This window comes from Cavia porcellus, unplaced genomic scaffold (assembly GCF_034190915.1).
Source record: "Cavia porcellus strain 051 isolate PalLab524CR breed Dunkin Hartley unplaced genomic scaffold, mCavPor4.1 scaffold_5, whole genome shotgun sequence".
Lineage (NCBI taxonomy): Eukaryota > Metazoa > Chordata > Mammalia > Rodentia > Caviidae > Cavia > Cavia porcellus.
This window is the reverse complement of record NW_026947488.1, coordinates 36,532,588-36,550,681: the sequence shown is the minus strand read 5'-3', so window position 1 is coordinate 36,550,681 and position 18,094 is coordinate 36,532,588. Positions and strand designations below refer to the sequence as shown.

At 47.3% G+C, this 18,094-nt stretch overlaps 2 long non-coding RNA genes across 4 annotated transcripts in view; one reads left to right on the top strand and one right to left on the bottom strand.

Annotated features, from left to right (window-relative positions):
• LOC134476041 (uncharacterized) overlaps window positions 1-7,970 on the top strand; it is a 13,269-nt gene extending 5,299 nt beyond the window's left edge. The window contains exons 2-4 of one of the 2 annotated variants that reach the window (XR_010047476.1): window positions 2,040-2,272; window positions 4,952-5,231; window positions 7,389-7,970. This is a non-coding gene — a long non-coding RNA (uncharacterized LOC134476041). Of the gene's footprint in view, window positions 1-2,039; window positions 2,273-4,951; window positions 5,232-7,359 lie in introns of both variants that reach the window. The other variant, XR_010047477.1, reaches the window with a different exon arrangement.
• Window positions 7,881-18,094, bottom strand: LOC106029112 (uncharacterized). 2 transcript variants are annotated; one of them, XR_001202770.3, is made up of 3 exons: window positions 13,512-18,094; window positions 11,502-11,649; window positions 7,881-8,206 (listed from the first exon to the last, which is right to left on the bottom strand). It is a non-coding gene; the product is annotated as an uncharacterized LOC106029112 (long non-coding RNA). The 2 variants fall into 2 exon arrangements; XR_010047475.1 differs by having other exon boundaries at window positions 7,934-9,488.

Genomic DNA, 18,094 nt, shown 5'->3' with positions numbered 1-18,094 from the left:
CAAAATTATTAGAATTAATAAGAGAATTCAGCAAGGTTATGGCATACACCATTGGGTGGGAATGAGCACATGTAGCAATCACATTTCCAAATGCCAGGAAAATAAACAGTACAATAAAATTCATTTTCGACACCAACAAAAATACAAAGCTTCTAGAAATAAATGTTTACAAACATTGGCTTTGGTGTAGCTCAGCAGCAGCCAGCTCACCAGAAGGCTTGAAGCCCTTCATTCCAGCATTGCAAAAGAAAGGAAAGAGGGGAGGGATGGAGGGAGGAAAGTTGTCACTCTCATTGCAGATGAACTTAAAAAAAATTTTTATTGGACATTAGAGAAGACACTAATCAGTGGAAAGTTTGTCCATATCAGAGGACTAAGTCTCAACAACAACAAAAAGCCCAAAATTCCCAAATTCTTCTGTGGATTCTTATATTATTATTGTTGTTGTTGTTGAGACAAGGTCTCTCTATGCAGCCCAGACTGGCCTCAAACTCACAGGGATTCTCATTTTAGCTTCCTGAGTCTAGGATTATAGGTGTGTTCCACAATACCTAGCTTTGTAGATTTAATTTTTTAAAATACTTGGAAAGGCCAAGCCTGGTGGTGCAGGCCTATAATTCCAGCACCCGGGAGGCTGAGGTAGAATGCACTACAAAGAGAGACTCTGTCTCAACAAACAAACAAAACAAAACAAAATTTGAGCCAGGCATGGTGGCATGCAACTGTAATCCCAGGCTTTTCGGAAGCTGAGGCTGGAAGATCACATGTATCCAAAGCCAGCCTGGGCAACATAGTGAGTTAAAGACCAGCCTGACCTATCAAGCAAGACCCTGTCTCAAAACAAACCTGGAAAAATGACTTTCTGCAGGATCCCATAAACTTGTACTTGTTCAAAAATGTTCATGAAAGAAGAGTTCAAACATCCTGAGCTCCACTGACACTGCCCCCAGCCTGTGCTGGGTTTTGTGGTGGGGTTGTCCCCTTTAGCCTGGAGGGAATTGTCCAGGTCTTCCTAGTCCGGAAGGGCAGCAGAGAAGCTTTGCTGCCTGGAATCGTCCAGCTAAGATGCCCACTACTTGCCCTGCAGTCTGGTGTCCGTGGTATCTCTTCGCGTCTGCAGTGTCCCCACAGTGTACCCTGCTCCTTGCATCCTCAGCTTCTGTTTCTAGACCAGTGACTCCTTTCAGCCTGACGCTAAGAGCCCTGTCCACACCCTCATTGATGGCTTCAAGGGCAGGTGGCTATTCCTTTCCCTATGTCCAGGAGAAGCTGTGACACGGCCTGGGACAGCTGGCCGCTTCTGCTGCCAGCAGCCCTTGAGAAGGAGCTGAGAGAGGACCACGAGGCCAAGAGATCGGAGAAGGCAAAAATGACTCCTTGGGATGCTGAAGATGTCAAACAACTCCTATCCTCTTCCCTCACCCTGCCCCTGTCCCTGTCCCTCTATTCCCCTGTCTACCCCTATCTACCCAGCTGGAAAAGTACTTTCTCCCTTTTTGCCACATGACAGCTAATCTCGCTGGATCAATCTCAAAAAGACTAAAACCCACTCAGCAGATGAGCCAAGCACAGAGCTAGAAGAATGATTGACATGAAAACAGCCAACTGGGAGGAAAGCCCCACCCCAGATGTGGTTGGTACTGACCAATAGCCTTGTACTCCTGAAGAAATTTTTTAAAAAAAGAGAGAGAAGGAAGTGTGGCCATTTTGGAAGTGCTCCAGTCTTTATTTTTCGGACCTGGTTTCCAGTTTCTTCAGCCTCCCAGGGGTCTTGCACTGGGGGATTTTACGCGAGCTTCCAGACATTCACCTGGAACTGGCCCTGCATCTTTGATCGCTCCTATTCTGTGGCTTCCATCTGCCTGGGATGAGCAACTCCAGGATTCCCCTAGCTCTCCAGTATGGGCGTTCATTGACTGTCCACCTCAATCTTGTCTGCTACATGACAAAACCTTGTGAAATTATACACTTGCCCTCTGTTGCTTCTGTTCCTCTGTAGCCCCCTCACTAATGACACATGCTCTCTTCTGTTTCCGCAGTGACTTAGAGAAGGCCATGTCCCTTGCTAATGAGCCACAGCTGCTTCTCCTAGGACGCAGGCCACAGAGACAGTTCGGCCGACCCTTCCGAGACTGAGCTTTGAGCTCACTAGATGGTGGATATGCATGGAGCACAGATCTGTGATATCTGGGCACTGAAAGTGTGACAGTCACTGTGTGGACTGTCCCTGTGGGATTTGCCCATTCGATAGGCTTGGTGTTTGTGAACTCAGGTTTGTGAGTAAGACCAGCGCATTTTATTTTCTTCAGTCTGACACTCCAGGCACATCCTATGTTGTGTGGCTTTGTCACCAAAGCCCTTTCTCAACTCCTTCCCATCTAGGTCAGGTTCCCTAGTAGGACCCTGATTGCTCTTTGGATGAGCCTCTGTTTCCATTCTCGGCCTCTCTGCACAGAGAAGCTGAGGCAAGGAGGATCATTGAGTTTAAGACCAGTCTGGGCTCTATAGTAAGTCCAAGGGCTATGAAGCCCAGGCTGGCCTCGAAGTCAGCAAGGCTCCTACATCATCCTTCTGGGTGCCGGGAAGCCAGCCATGTGCTACCATGTCTGGCTTCAGCCAGGGACTGAAACCATGAACTAAAACCATCTTCTCCTTAAAGTAACTTTGGTCTCACAGAGTGACAGTGATATAGCTGGCCAATGCCTGACTGAGCTCAGGCACTGTCTGGAGTGACCCTGGAAACCAGTTCTTTCCTCAGTGGCTGAGACCCTAGCCTGTCACCATACTTGTGAGTGGCACATTCACAAGGCTGCCATGTTGCAGCTGGGGAGGCATCCACAGAGCTAAACTTTGGAGACAACATCAAAGAGATAAATTGGGTTAACACAGGTCCAGACAATTGCTCTGCCCTTGAGCTACACCCCCAGCCTGGCAACCCTCAAGCAGGGAAGGTAACAGTGTCTGCACTTTGCCTCCTGACCCTCTCCCTGGGGTAGGAGGAAAACTTCACTCCTTCCTCGCCCCTCAGAAAGATGTCCACAGTCTGATTCCCAGACACTGTGTGACCGTATTTGGAAGAAGACTCTTTGCATATGAAATTGAGTTAAGTACTCTGAGATGAGATGATTTTGTATCAGCATTGGGTTTTGCATACTCTGTCACAATGCACCTTTTTTTCTTTCTTTGTTTTTTTCTTTCTTTCTTACTTTCTGGTACCAGGGATCGAACTCATGACCCTGTATTTGCCAGGCAGGCACTTACTGCCACTGAGCTAAATCCCTGGGCTTCCTGATGAGATGATTTTGGATTCTCTGAGAATCCTAGGTGCAGTTGTCAGTGTCATGAGACAAAAAAAGCTGGGCATGGTGGCATACACTTGTGATCCCAGAGCTCAGGAGATTGCTGTGATTTTGAGGTCAGCCTGGGCTACATAGTGAGTTCAAGGCCAGTGTTAACTACACAGTGAGACCCTGTCTCAGAAAAGAGACAGAGAGACAGATACACCAAGACAGGAGATCACACAGACAAAGGGAGGAGGCCATGTGACCACCAGAAGGCCAAGCAATTGCCCAGATACTTGAGAGAGTGTGTAACCCCACCCCGTCTGGGTCTACCCTAGCAAGCTCATGTTGATGCTTCCTCTCCAGAACCCCGAGAGACTGGGCTCAGGCAACTTGAGCCACCAGGTCTGTATAATTTGTTGTAGTAGCCTCTGGAAGGCAGCCTAGACAGATCTCTTCCCCCTTTCCCCTCCCTTTTTCTCTTCTTTTGTGTCTTTTCCTTTGTTTCTACTTTGTGTGTGTGTGTGGGGGGGTTGCATTTGTCCATTTTGATTTCTTAAGACAGGGTCTCACTATGTAGCCCAGGCTGTCCTTGAACTCATGGCAATCCTCCTGCCTCAGCCTCCTGAGTGCTGGGATTACAGGAATGCACCACTGAGTCCAGCTAGCAGAGGTGATTTTGAGATCTGACTTCCCAGCCCTCAAAGGTGGCCACCCCCAAACGTGTATCCTTCTCCTACCCAGGACCGACCAATGTGCTACTCATAGACATGTGCCTGACATGAGTGGCAAATAGTTTTCTGCCCATGGAACATGCACTCCCCACTGCCCTTAACCAAGAACTCCAATTTTACTTGGCAAACTGATTTACCCATCCCCATCCCCTCCAGCAAGTTGTGCTGTGTGATATTGCTTCATCCAATGAGTCATGTGCTATGCGGAACCCTGCTCAGCTAGGGTCTGCAGGTGTGGCAGCCACCTTGTGACCGTGAGGACCTCAGCAGGATGCTAAAGCCCAGAGGCTAATGGTGGTAGAGCTGAAAGAAGGGTGGGCCCTCGGGACTGACCAAAAACTGCTGAGACATGGCCTGCCAAGGCCTGGTCTCAAACTCTGTAGAGTGAGAGAAAAACAGCATCTATGGTTTAGGCCAGTGGTGCTTTTTGCCCCTGAGTGCCCCATGTGCTGATAGTTGTGAGGCTCTGAGCTACCTGACTTTGGGGGACAATGTGGGAGAGGGAGAGATGGAGAGCTTTTAGCTCCAAGCAGTTTCAACATTTATTAGTTATGTACATGTATGTACTTAACTTCTACACATGCATGTAAATACCAGGAATGCCTAAATACTTTATTTCCTAATTTTTTTCCTTAAAAATGCAGGGGGCCAGAAATATAGCTCAGCAGCACAGACAAGCGTCAGGTCATGAGTTGGATTCCCAGTACTGGAAAAAAAAAGTCAGGATTTCAACCAGGCATGGTGGCACACACCTATAATTCCAGGATTTGGGAGGCTGAGGCAGGAGGAATTCTTTGAGTTCAAGACCAGCCCCAGTTGTATGATGAGTTCAAAACCAGCCTGGACTGTATAGCAAGACCCTGACAGTAAATAAATAATGAAAAAGCAGATATTGCTGGACTTCCCACCAGGTTCTCTCCTTTGTGACCTCTGCAGGGTCTGTGACAGTGTCGCCACATGTCAGGGACAGGATGACGGGACAGGCTCTGGCTGTCTCACTGAGTAGCCCATGCTGGCCTGGAATTCCAGGCAATGCTACTGCCTCAGCCACCAGAGTGCTGGGATTGGAGGCATACACCACAGCAGACAGCTCACTTCCTGTCTCAGAGTAAGCCTGAGAAGCCTGCAAAGAAGCCCAAGCTAAAAGGAGATAGACAGACAGGCAGGCCGACAGGTGCCTGACCAGCTGCAGCTGGCGCCATCTGCCTGTGACCAGGTGAGTCCAAGATAAGCCCAAAATCACACAGGGAAGGATCGTGGTGTGCACAGCCCCTGGGAAGCCCTGGGCCGGTTGCCACATGCACAGATGTCCTGCACAGGTGCACAGACACTGTCACTCTCCAAGAGGGGACATGGAGACTAGGAGGAGGTTTCATCAGAACATCAACAGGACCTGGCCAGCTGCTCAGGAGTCCCTGTGGTCTGGCTGCAGAGGTCCTGCTAGAGGCATTTGCTTTTTCTGAGACAGGGTCTCACCGTGTAGCCCAGGCTGGCCTCAAACTTGTATCGATTCTCCTGCCTCAGCCTCCTGGATGCTAGAATTACAGGCATGCACCACCACACCCACCTGGGAGAGGATCTGTAAAGAAGGATGTGGCCAGGTGCATGAAGGCAGTACGTCCCAGCCAGAGGGTTCCTCCATCCTCAGCCAAACAGAGAGGGGGCAGCAACAGGCAGATTCTAGTGTTGAGACCGAAGAGCAGCCCCCAGGAAGGGGGCTGTGGTGGGACAGTCTCTCCTGTCTGGAAGACTAGCCACTGTGTGCATGTGTTTTGGGAAACCCCAGAGGTCATGAGGAAGGTCAAAGGGCACACTCCCTTGATCCCTATCCTGCCTGGAGCCTGGAACTGCTGTACAGCTCAGCAAGCTGGGTGTGGAAGGGCTGGAGAGGGAGCTGTGCATCCACTTGGCAAAGCTCACAAGCATTCTGGCTCTGCAGATCTCGTGGGTCAGGACCCTGGGGTGGCACAGGCATTGGGGCAGGGATGAGGGTGGTGGCCAGAGAGCCTCGCGGTGGGGGCGCAGGAGGACCAGGGGGCAGAGCCACCCCTCGGGTGGCCCTGTCTCAGCCAGCCCAACTGAGGGGAGCTCTGAGCAACAAACTGCAACCCTGGGTCTGTCAGCTTGGGGACAAGCTTTTACACCCTGTGACAGCCAGCTGGGCCTGCTGCAGCCCTCCTAGTAAGCTACACACATGCACACACACACACACAGTTTCTGTTACTTGAGGCCAAGTACAGGTGGAAGTGCAGGTGTGAGGAGCAGGTGTGAGTCTTGGTGCCAGCTGTGGGAGTGAAAGGTTCCCTGGGGACCAGGCATAACCCTAACCCCACAGATGATGACTAATTCCTCCCCTGAGCTAGGACAAACCTGGCAACCTCATTTACATTGGCACCTACAAGAGAGGCTGGAATGTCACACACACACTCACCGAAATACCTCTGACACCAGAGGATGACCCACCACATGGACCCCCAGTGTCACCAGCTCCACCACCCTGGAACTTGACCAGAGTGTCCTGCTAGAGGCCAGTCTCTGCAGTCCCCATGCAGAGGCAGCTCCCTGCCAGCCAGCACACCCAATGGAAGTGGACATCTGTGTCCCACACGAGCAGCAGTAAGAAAGGAATGTGGCCAGGTGTAGTATAATGGCAGAGCCCTGGGAAGCTGAGGCAGGAGGATCACCTCAAGTTCAGGACCCACCTTGGCCACATAGTAAGTTCAATACTAGTCTCTGAATTACAGAGTAAGACCCTCAGAAAACAATAAAACCGAACCAAAAAAAAAGGAAAAGAAATTAGCCAGTGGTGACAAATGCTTGTAATCCCAGCACTTGGGAGGCTGAGACTGGAGGATCTCTGAATTTAAGGCCATCTTGGGCTACACAGTGAGTTTATGGCCACTCTGAACTACATAGTGAGACCCTGTCTCAAAAATTTTTTTTTCAAAAAGATATGGATTTGAATATTTTAGCAGCTTTATTTATGACTTCCTAAACTGAGAACTTTCCAAACATTCATTACCACAGAATAGACACGCAGATTGTAGTTTGTTCAGCCAGATGTGGCACTACATGCCTATAATTTGGGAGGCTGAGACAGGAGTATCGCCTTGAGTTTGAGGCCAGCCTGGGCTACATAGTGAGACCCCATCTCAAAAGAAACAAAACAAAGCAAAAAAGTTTACTAAGCTATGCACTTAAGATTTGTACTTTTACTTGTATAAATAATATCTCAGTGCTTTAAAATGCTTACAAATATAAATTATTTTCCTCTGATTCGTGCATGTTTAGGAAATGTTGCATAAAGGGCCCCAAATCCCAGTGGGTGACTCGTTTCTTTTCAGCATACTGCTGACCTATACCCACCCGATAGACAGGGCACAGTGCTGAGCCCAGGACCACGAGAACAAAGACGCAGTCCCTCCCTGCGCTGGTGACAACAGGGTGACGGCCCTTGGAATCTAGTGGCTTCGGGGTGAGACTTCACAACGCCGAGAACAACGTGGGTTTCCCGAGGCCCCTAGACCCTGCCGCAGCATGGGGAGAGGTGCAGACCCCACCCCTCCCGGCCACGCGGCACATCCACCGGAAAGCGGAAAAGCAGGGCACGACCACGACAGCGACCTCAGAGCGGCTGGCTGCTGTGCCTGGCTCTGCCTTCTGAAACAGGCTGCCCTTGCCCTGCCTCACAAGCCTTCTTATTCCTGTTTGGTGCCCTCATGTTTCTCCATCTCCAGATAACACTGGAAGCCCATTTCTGTGAACAGCACTGTCCTCCCTCCCTTCTCTCCTCTTTCTGTGTCAGGCCTCTTTCCATTTCAATTAGTGTTACTTCTCATAAGTAAAGTTTTGATAAAAGATAAAAAAGCAACAACACAAAACAAGAGCTTCATTCATGTATTCAAGGAAGTGATTTACATATTAGGTCCGAATAAACTTCTGCTTTGAATTTTTACTCTTTTTCCAAGCTTTCAAGATACTCTAAGCCATACTTAAAATGCCAAGAAGCACTCCAAACAGAACCTGAGTCAAGTGTATGTTGATTTAAATATGGTGTGAAGCCAGGCAAGGTGGCATACATTTGTAATCCCAGCGCTTGGAAGGCTGAGGCAGGAGAGTCACCATGAGTTCCAGGCCAGCCAGGCAAGAGGTCACTGTGAAGGCAGCTTCAACTACATGGTGAGACCTTGTCTTAAAAAAATAAAAAAGACCTTGAGAATAGGAACAATGACACCAGTAGAAGCCACAGGATTGAAAGCATTGCAGTTGGTATATTGTGCTGCCCTTTCCGTGTAGAGAGAGAAAATATTTCTGTTTGCTTAAAGGTAAAGAAACCCTAGAAAGATCCATGGGAAACCAAGCAGGGGTTATCCTGGACAGGGTGCAGGAAAGGAGTTGTCCCTGAGAACCGTCTGGTACCTGGTACCCTTGGGATGGATACAATCTTTATCTTAAAGCATGCCTAGCATTTGTTTAACTGGGTGTGGTGAAATGAGCCAGAAGTGAAAAATCATGAAGGAAGAAGCTTATTATACACATGGGTCCCAGAAACCAGTGAAACCAGGGACACCTGGGAAGCCCAGGTAGAGGGATTCTTCATGCTCTGGACCAGGGCCTGGAACAGGTCTGGGGCCCTCGAGGGTCCAGGCCACACGGCAGGAGGCCAGCAATGCGAGCTGTGTGCACTTGCAGTTGTTCCTGGACTCCCATCACCACCTGAGCCCTATCTGTGTCGTTGGATCAGCATTGGAGTTTGATTCTCATAGGAGCTCAAAATGTGCTGGTAGCTGCCAGGCCAGGAATGTAGGTTGTGGGATTCTCGTGCGAATCTAAGCTCAAAATTATCCTCCCAACCCCCAATCCCACCCCCGGCAAACTGTCTTCCATGGAACTGGTCCCTGGCCAAATGGTTGGACTGCAGGTCTAGGGGACACAGCAGGCCATACAGGGACCCCCATAAGCTCCAGGGCTGGTCAAAAGCCCAGCAGGGTGAGAGCACAGACAGTCTTACTGACATTTCCCTGGGACGGATGGGTGAGGCAGGCCGAGCAGGCGTAGGACTGACTCAGTAGAGTGATTGCAGTGGGCTCCAGGACCTGGGGGCCATGCTTGGTGAATAGGGCGGGGACAGCCTGATAGAGGAGGGGCCTGGGGCGGCTGGCACACAAGGGGACCTTTGCAGGCCAGTCCTTCACTGGCTTTCTGTACTGGCCAGGCCTGGGCGGGGCCATCTCCCCACACTAGCCAGGCCTTCAAGAGATCTAAGAACCAGGAAATGCAGAATTAACATGATACTACACACAGAATGATTAACCATTAGCTAGGGGTGGCTGCTTGGTGAGCAGCTTCTCAGCTCAGAATGGGAGGTCACAGCTGTAGCCTGGTCTTCAGTGTTGGATGGTGGCTTTTGGCTGTGGCCCAGGTGAGGCTCAAGATGGACCAATGGGATTTCTCTCTCCTGCAGGCCTGAATGCTTGCAACATAAGACAGAGGCAAAACAGAATAACAATGGAAATTTGGTGAGGGGACTGAGTTTCTTCGGGGCAGTGGCGATTGTTTTCTACATCTGACTGTCCAATGTGGTGCCATGAAGCACACGTGGCCACTGAGCCTTTGAAACACGGCTAGTCTGACCTGAGGTGTGCTGTGAGTATGAACAACACACTATTCTGAAAAGTGAGAACAAGATGTGAAATATTAATAAATGGCTGGGGATGTGGCTCAGCAGCACAGCCCTTGTTCAGTGTGCACAAGGCCCCAGGTTCAGTCCCCAGTACTAAAAACAAAAAAAAAATCTCATCAGGGATAGTAGCACACACCTATAACGTAACCCCTGCACCTGGGAGGCTGAGGCAGGAGGATCACCATGAGTTAGAGGCCAGCCTCGGTTACAGCGTGAGTTCAAGAGCAATCTGAGCTAAGTAGTGAAACCCAATCTCAAAAATCAAGACAAATCTCATTCATAAGTTTTTTGCGGTTTTTTTGGTCTTTTTCTTTTTTTTTTTTATCGGTACCTGGGATCGAACTCACGACCACATACTTGCAAGGCAAGCACTTATGCCACTGAGCTAAATCCCCAGCCCCAAACCTCATTAATAAGTTAAAAAAAAAATTTGGTACTGGGAATGAAACTCAGACCTTGCACTATATTCCCAGCCCCCAAATTAAATTGATTATACATTGAAAGGTTATTCTGAGTATATTGGGTAAGATAAAATATATGAAAATGCATTTAACCTTTCCTCCCCATCCCTTCCCCTTTTTTTCTTCCTTTCCTTTTTCTTCCCTTCCCCTTCCCTGTTTCTCTTCCTCTCACTTCTTTTCTTCTTTCTTTCTTTGTTTCTCTTTTTCTTTTTCTTTCTTTCATCTTCAGACAGGGTCTTGCTATGTAACCCAGGCTGGCTTCCAACTCATGGCAATCCTCCTGCCTCAGCTTCCAAGTGCTAGATAGTAGGCATGCACTATCATGCCCAGACTCTCCTCCCTTTTCTTTCATTTCCTTTTCTTTCTTTTTGAATATCTTCTAGAAGATGTAAAATGATGTCTGTAGCTCACCTCTGTCTCTTGGAGAGCTCCAGAATAGGAGTAGCTATTTGGTTAATGTTGTCTATCTTCTTCCCCTTCTCATGACTTGGTCATTCCAGAGCTCCTTCAATTATTTGAGAACCACAGAGTGCTTCATGTATGTGTGTGTCTATAAATAAGCTAAAGGTCATTTCTATTTTTTGCCACAAAATTATTTCATAGGACTAAGTCATCTTGACTATATAGGAAAAATGACAATTATTAGTTTTTGTTTGTTTTAAGGTAGGATCTCACTATATTGCCTTGAACTCACTTATGTAGCCCAGGCTGTCCTCAAACTCAGCAAACCACCTGTCTCAGCCTCCTGAGTGCTGGGTTTATAGATGTGTGCACCATGCCTGGGAAAAATAACAAATTAAGCACATGCATTCATTCTTATGAGTCCCTGAGTCTACAAAAATAACAACACAGCATTGAAAACAATATAAGCAAAGCATATTGGAACACAGAGAACAAAAGTGATGATGTGTGGATGAAAGGCGCCCACGCAGTTCAGAAGACAGTGCATGGTGACAGCAGCAGCAGACGTCATAGATTGGGGAAGGGGGAGTCCAAAGGTTGCGGTGGACAGGGAGCAAATGAAGGAAATGGATTTTTGCAGCAAAATAGTGAAAAAGCTTGAAGAACAGAGACCCCAGAGCCTACTGGAGATCAGGATGTATTAGTTACCTATTGCTGCATAACAAATTACTCCAAAGCGTAGTGACTTAAAACAAATGTGACATTGTCCTGATTGTGTGGGATAAGAACTTGTACAGGGCTCTTGAAAATGCTTAGTTTCTGCCCTGTCATGTCTCAACTCAGAGGTGAGGGTGGGTTCAGGTGAAGGCTCATTTGCACAGGTCTGGTGTTGACACTGGCTGTTGCCTAGAACCCAAGCTGGGGTGACCAGGACACTCACTGTGACTTCTCCACATGTCCTGGGATCCTCAGGCCAGGCTCCCTGTGAGCTCTTCAGAACCAAGATGGGACCATGATGAAGCCAGTCTGCTGCCCGCAGTCCAGCCAGGAGGCCACAGGGCATCATTCTGCGGTGTTCTCTTGCTCACCTGGGTTGGCAGAAGGGAACAGAGACCCCATCTGTCAATATCAGTTTGCAGGAAGCAGCAGTGAGATGGGATATGCAGTGGAGTGGCCTTGGTGGAAACATTTGCAGCAGGGAATAAAAGAAGGGCAAGTTTCCCACATCTGGGTAAGGGAAGAGTCAGAGCCTTGGCCCCTGGCCATTCTCCCCCAGCTGTGTAGGGCCAGGGATCCTGCCTTGGGGGCATCGGACTCAGGAGGAGCCTTAATGCAATGCTGGGATCCAAACTCCCTTCTTGCCTCAAAGCAGGATGCTCCTGTGGCTCCGTCCTCAAGGCACTCAGTGGACCGGGGATGTGTACTTGGGCCACCATAGCATGTGTGTATTGGAAAATTATTTTTGTAGTAGTTTGTACTTCCCTGAAGGAAAAAGAGCATCATTTCATATTCTTACTGGCTAAGTGTATGTTTTCTTTGGTAAAAGGCCTGTTGAGTTCCCTTTCCATGAGTTCAAACCCAGTGTGAACCATGCATCGAGAACCTGTCTCAGAAAAACTACAAACAAAAAATTAAACTCTCTTGTGGATTGAGAATGAAACAGCTCAAGGGATAGGTGTGGTATCACATGACTATTATCCCAGCATTAAGGAGGTTGAGGCAGGAGGATCATTGCGAGTTCAGTGCCTGCTTGGACTACATAGTGAGAGTTGTCTCAAAAATCAGCCAAAACAAACAAACAAACAAACACTCAATCAACCAAACAAAAAAAGAAAAATAAAAAAAAGCCCATAGAATGAAAGAAAATGTTTGCAAACCATGTATCTGATAAGATTAATATACAGAATATATAAATATGAATTCCTACAACAGTTAGAAAGGAACTCAGGGCATGGTGGCATATGGTCACCTCAGGAGGATTGCTACCTGAGGCCAGCCTGAGCTACAATAGTCAGTTCAAGGCCAGCCTGAACTACCCTATCAAGACCCTGTCTCAAAATACCAAACAAACAAAAAATGACCCAGCACTTGGGAGGCTGAAGCAGGAGGATCACTGTGAGTTTGAGGTCAGTCTGGGCTACAAAGTGAGTTCAAGGTAGCCTTAACTGCATAGTGAGATCTTGTCTCAAAAAAGACAAAACAAACAAACAAACCCTCAAATGTTCCCCAAATAAAATATATGAATAGTTAATAAGCATAAAAAAGTTGTTTAGCCTACCACTTTGGAGGCTGAGGCAGGAGGACAAGTTAGAGCCCAACCTAGAGATTTAGTGAGAGCCTATATTAAAGTGAAAAAACTGGGTTGGATGTAGCTTAGTTCTGGGACTCTGGGTTCATTACCCAGCACTAAATACACACACACACACACACACACACACACACACACACACACACACACTGACATAGGGGATTAGGGCATTGAAAATCTGGCTGAGGAAATAGGTGTGACCTGTTAATTACAAAATCCTGGACACAAACCCTGCATGTGCACTTCTCTCAAGAAGTCCAGCAGGTTTTATTTTATTTTACTTTATTTTAATTTATTTTGAGGAAAGGTTTACTTAGTTCACAGTTTGTAGAGGTTTCAGTCCGTAATCTACTGGTTCCAAGGAAGGGTGGCACTTGACAGGGGCAACAGCTCATGGTATTGGAAGACAGCAAAAGCAATGAGAGAGAGAAAGGGAAGGAGGAAGGAAGGGAGGGAGACAGAATCAGAGACAGAGACAGAGACAGAGATCAGCCCTTTCTGTCCCTTGTACTGCGTGCAAGTTTCCCACTCCACCGTAGGCATAACACTGACACCCTTAATCCCAGCACTGGACCATGAAGCAATCTCTAGAAGCCTGCCTCCAGATGGCATGAGGCTTTGTGGAGACATCTAGATACAAACCATATACATTCCACCGCTGGCCCCGCAAAGACTCATATAAATTCCTTTCTGCATGTAGTCTATTTCTAAGAGTTGGTGAAGTCCTAATAGTTTCAGCATTGCAGAAGGGCCCAAGTCCCAAGTCTCTGAGATTTAAGGTAAGCTCTTAGCTGTGAGACCCTGTGCAAATGAAATGAAAAGAAAGTTAAACACTTCTGGCATTCAATAGCACAAGATAGACATTACAAACAGTGGCGTACAAATGAATGGGACCAAAGCAAGTCCAAATTCCAGCAGGGCAAATGCGATGTCCTGTGGTTCCATATGCAGCATCAAAGACAATCCATAGCAAATTGTGAGCTCCAAAGGGCTCAGATGGCTCCACCACTAAGGCTGCTGTGACTGTAACTCCCATGGCTTCTGTGTTGGGCCCACTCAGCTCCTTCCTTTCACTTTTCCTCAGAAAATCCATGTTCCTGGCTTCTCTAAACTTTTAGGGTCTCCAGTGCACATTTGGCTTCACACTCACAGCTTCACACACTGCCCTCTTAGGGGCACACTCCCTGTCTCCCAGGCCTTCTGAAATCTGGGTGGAAACCTTCAGCTTGTGCCATGTGGATAATGCCAAGGTCTGCTACCAACTGGAGTAGTAGCCAAGCTTCTTTTTATATTAGCTGTAGGGGTCAAGCACCTGGATCACTGAGCACTCTGAATCTAATTCTGGGGAACAAATTCTCTGTGCTGCAACCATTCTGGAATATGGTGCTCTAGGGCTTTTTTCTCAAAGCAGTCTCACTTTTGCAGTTTTAAGGCTACAAAGGATAGAGTCCTGTAGATTTTTGTGATGCCTTCAGGCCATCTGTCCTATTCTCCTGTTCCTTTTCAGCAATCATGATCTCCTCTGCTCTAATTTTGCAGTCCACATCTTTGCTAGAGCTTCTTTTCTGGCCAAATTTACAATGTTCTTTTTTTGTTTTTTCCTTTTTATAGGTACCAGGGATCGAACTCATGACTGCCTGCTTGCAAGGCAGGTCTTATGCCGCTGAGCTAAATCCCCAGCCCCAACACAATGTTCTGAATCATCTGCTGGGCTTTTTGCTCTTGATTCTCAACACAAAATCTGGCTAAAAACCCCCAACAGCAATCATGCCACAGCCTCAATATTAGACAGCCTTGAAATTTCTTCTACCAGTTTAATTATACCACTCACCTTAATCTCTGGACACATGCAAAATGCAGAACCTTTCTGCTAAGCCATAACACACATTGTCTGGACTCCAACAGCCAATGCAGTCCTTCTCAGCAGAAACCTTCTGAGCCTGGTGTTTACTGGTTTTCTGAGCTCTGACCAGAATCTCTCATACAGAACAATCTAAGGGTTTTACTTTATACTTTCAGGTGACATCTTTGAACCTTTCCCAACTCCTCCCATAAGACATTTTCAAAGGCTCTTGGACCACATGGTCAGATACAGTCACAGAAATGACCCCATTTCTCTGGTACCAAATTCTGTGTTTGTTACTATTGTAGTCAGGGGTTGTAAGGAGAACCATTATATACAGGACACAGAATTTATAATGCTATTTTATGATGGTCAACCAGAGTTAAGCACAACAAAGTTCCGGAAATCTGTCCACAATGCTAAAGACCTAGAAAATCTAGCCAAGGGCCTGAATCCCACAGCAATATCCTTTATGAGTCCCACTGAAGACCTAGAGCCCATGACAGTGCCTCCCATGAGTCCAGCTGGAAGCCTAGAGCCCACGACAAGGACTCATACAAGTGTGTTTTACAGATCTGTGCTGGTAAGGCCCAAAGGTCAGTGGCAGACGCTAAAAAACTCTACCCTAGTCGGGTGAAGGATCTGTGCCAGTACATTGAGGGTTCTACACTGGAGCCAAGAAACAATGCTCAAAATAAGGACCAGGGCTCCCCCAAAAAGTACCACAGCCATCCTCAGCAACAGGTCCTGAGCTCCTGAGATGATAACAGCTGAGTTCCTATCAGGGAGGCCAGCATGACAAGCTCCTCCAGGAGAACCAACAGCTCCGAACAACAACACTTAGGAAAACTCACAACATCTCTCTCTTTCTTGCCACATCTTTTTATGCTGGCAACTGTCCTCAGGTGAGCCATCCATGCTCAGCACCATACTGATGCAATTTAGCTGGATTTAAATTCACCAACAGTTACTTCTCTTCATGAAAGTTACTTCTCTCTCATTGTTGAGACAAAGTATCCCACACCCAATGTTAAAAGGGGAAAGGTTTATTTAGCTCAGTTTATAGAGCTTTCAGTCCATGATCAGCCGGCTCCAAGGCAGGGTGGTACATGGTAGAGGAGAAGCAGCTCATGGAGCGGTAGTGGGAAGCAGAGAGAAGGGTCAAGGGAGAAGAGAGAAAACCCTTCCTGTTATGCCTCCAGAAACCCCCTCTTCCACCAGGCTTTGCCTCCCAGCACCACAGCCTGCTATATGCCCATCAGTGGACTGATGCATGGGTGAATATCAGGCCCCCAGGATCTAGTCATCTCCCAGAGCCCCTGCCTATGAGCACATCCCTGCATGAGACTGGAAATCTCGACAGAAACCCTAACAGCAGTCATTTTTGGAATGCCATTCTACAGAGCATTCAAAACACATGAATTCTAGAAGACACAAAGCATTTGATACTTGTCAACAGTTGCTCTTGCCTTTTTCATAGCGGTGGATGGACATAACAGTCTGTCTCCCTTCTTGGGGCTGGTTTGAGGGGCGGAGAGTTACTCTGAATCCTCAAGGTTTACTGGAATGATCAGCCTGATCCACACCAGAAAAAAACTGACTGGCAAGTCTTGAATTTCCTTTTTGAAAATGTGTTCATTAGTAGAAACTCTTCAAGCTGTCCCAGAAAATTGCTGTTATTCTAAGACACTGTACATGCCTAAAAATGTTCTGACAGCTGGGTGTGGTGGCATATTCCTGTAATCCCAGCACACTGGAGGCTGAGGCAAGAAGATCACCACGAATTCAAGGGCATTTTGGGCTACACAGGTAGTCAGGGTAGGGGCTGGGAGCATAGCTCAGTGGTTGTAGATTGCATGGCCCATGCAAAGTTCCATCCCCAATTCTGAAAAGGGTGAAGTGCACAAGCAAGTGGAGCAGGTTGGTGTGCGCCTGTAATCCTGGCAGTGGGAAATTCAGAAGGCTGAGACAGGAGGATCCCTTGAGACTAGGAGTTAGAACCCAGCCTAGGCAACATAGTGAGGTCTTCAAAAAACAAAACAAAAAACAAATAAATTAACATAGAGGCTACAAACATGTCAAACAAAGGAAAGTAATAAAATAAAAAAGAAGAAATTTTTCCAAGTGTCATTCCAATTTACAGCATTTGTTTGTGTCCTGAAGAGGACGGGTCATTGAATTGGAAAAGAGTGCCAGCCCTAAATAGAACTTTGAAATAAGAAGCAATCAGGGCTTATTTGCATATTTCTTTACAGAAACAACAATTATATTAGACTGCTTTTTACTTGTGGCAGGCACCAGGTATTTTTATCACTGTACAGGGGTGACTTTCCAGACTCGAGTCTTTAGAATGCACATCAGGGAGTTAGAGGGCCGTTTTCCTACTATGACTAATTTTTCAGCTCATCTTCTTGAAGTGTATTCTACTTTTAAAAAATCTTCCATGTGTTAACTGTGTCAGATTTTTTAAAAGGTGGAATATCTGTTTAAACATTCATAAGCTTAAGTGGGATATTTTTATGATTTTATATGATTATGGTTGCAGAGGTTACTGAGTTGTGAAAGTATCAGCATACCATCAAGTGGTGAAAAGCACCACGCAGCCCCAGATGGCCTGAAACTTGCATCGATCCTCTTGTCTCAGGCTACCCAAGCGCTGGGTTTACAGGTGTGCACCACCACGCCTGGCTTATTTTATTGCATTTCTTAAGAGTAATATTTGCCTCATAGCACTTATGCTCACGGTGACACCCTGCACAGTGTGACACCTCACACAATGCACTGATCCCGCCTATCATTTCTTTTTTTAGGTAATAGGGTAAGGAATCCTGCATTACTGGTGCAGAAACTGAGGCTCTAAGGCTACAAAGGCACCTCTTGAAGTTTGCCTGGGTAGGGGCTGGGAGCATAGCTCAGTGGTGGCAGATTGCATGGCCTGTAGAAGGTGCAAAGTTCCATTCCCAGGACCAAAGGAGGTGAAGTACACAGGCGAGGGGGGCGCGGTGGTGTGCACCTGTAATCTCGGCAGTGGGAAATTCAGGAGGCTGTGACAGGAGAATCCCTCGAAACCAGGAGTTAGAGGCCAGCCTGGGTAACACAATGAGACCCACTTTCAGCAGTCTGCTTTTTAACTGGAAGGATTTCGATCTCCTTCTCCTGCAATAATGGTGATTGAACCTACGGTCTCTGCACTGTGCAACTTCACCTGCCCTTAAAATTTCACCCATAAAATTTATCTTATGGCAGGATCTCGTTGAGTCAGTAAAATGCCCAGGTTGGGCTTGAATTTGCCAATTTTCACCCTGGAGGTATCGAGGTGCGGACGGGACGGCGGGCACACTCGGCTCAGCTGTGGAGCACTTTAGAACTGGAGGGGTCTACC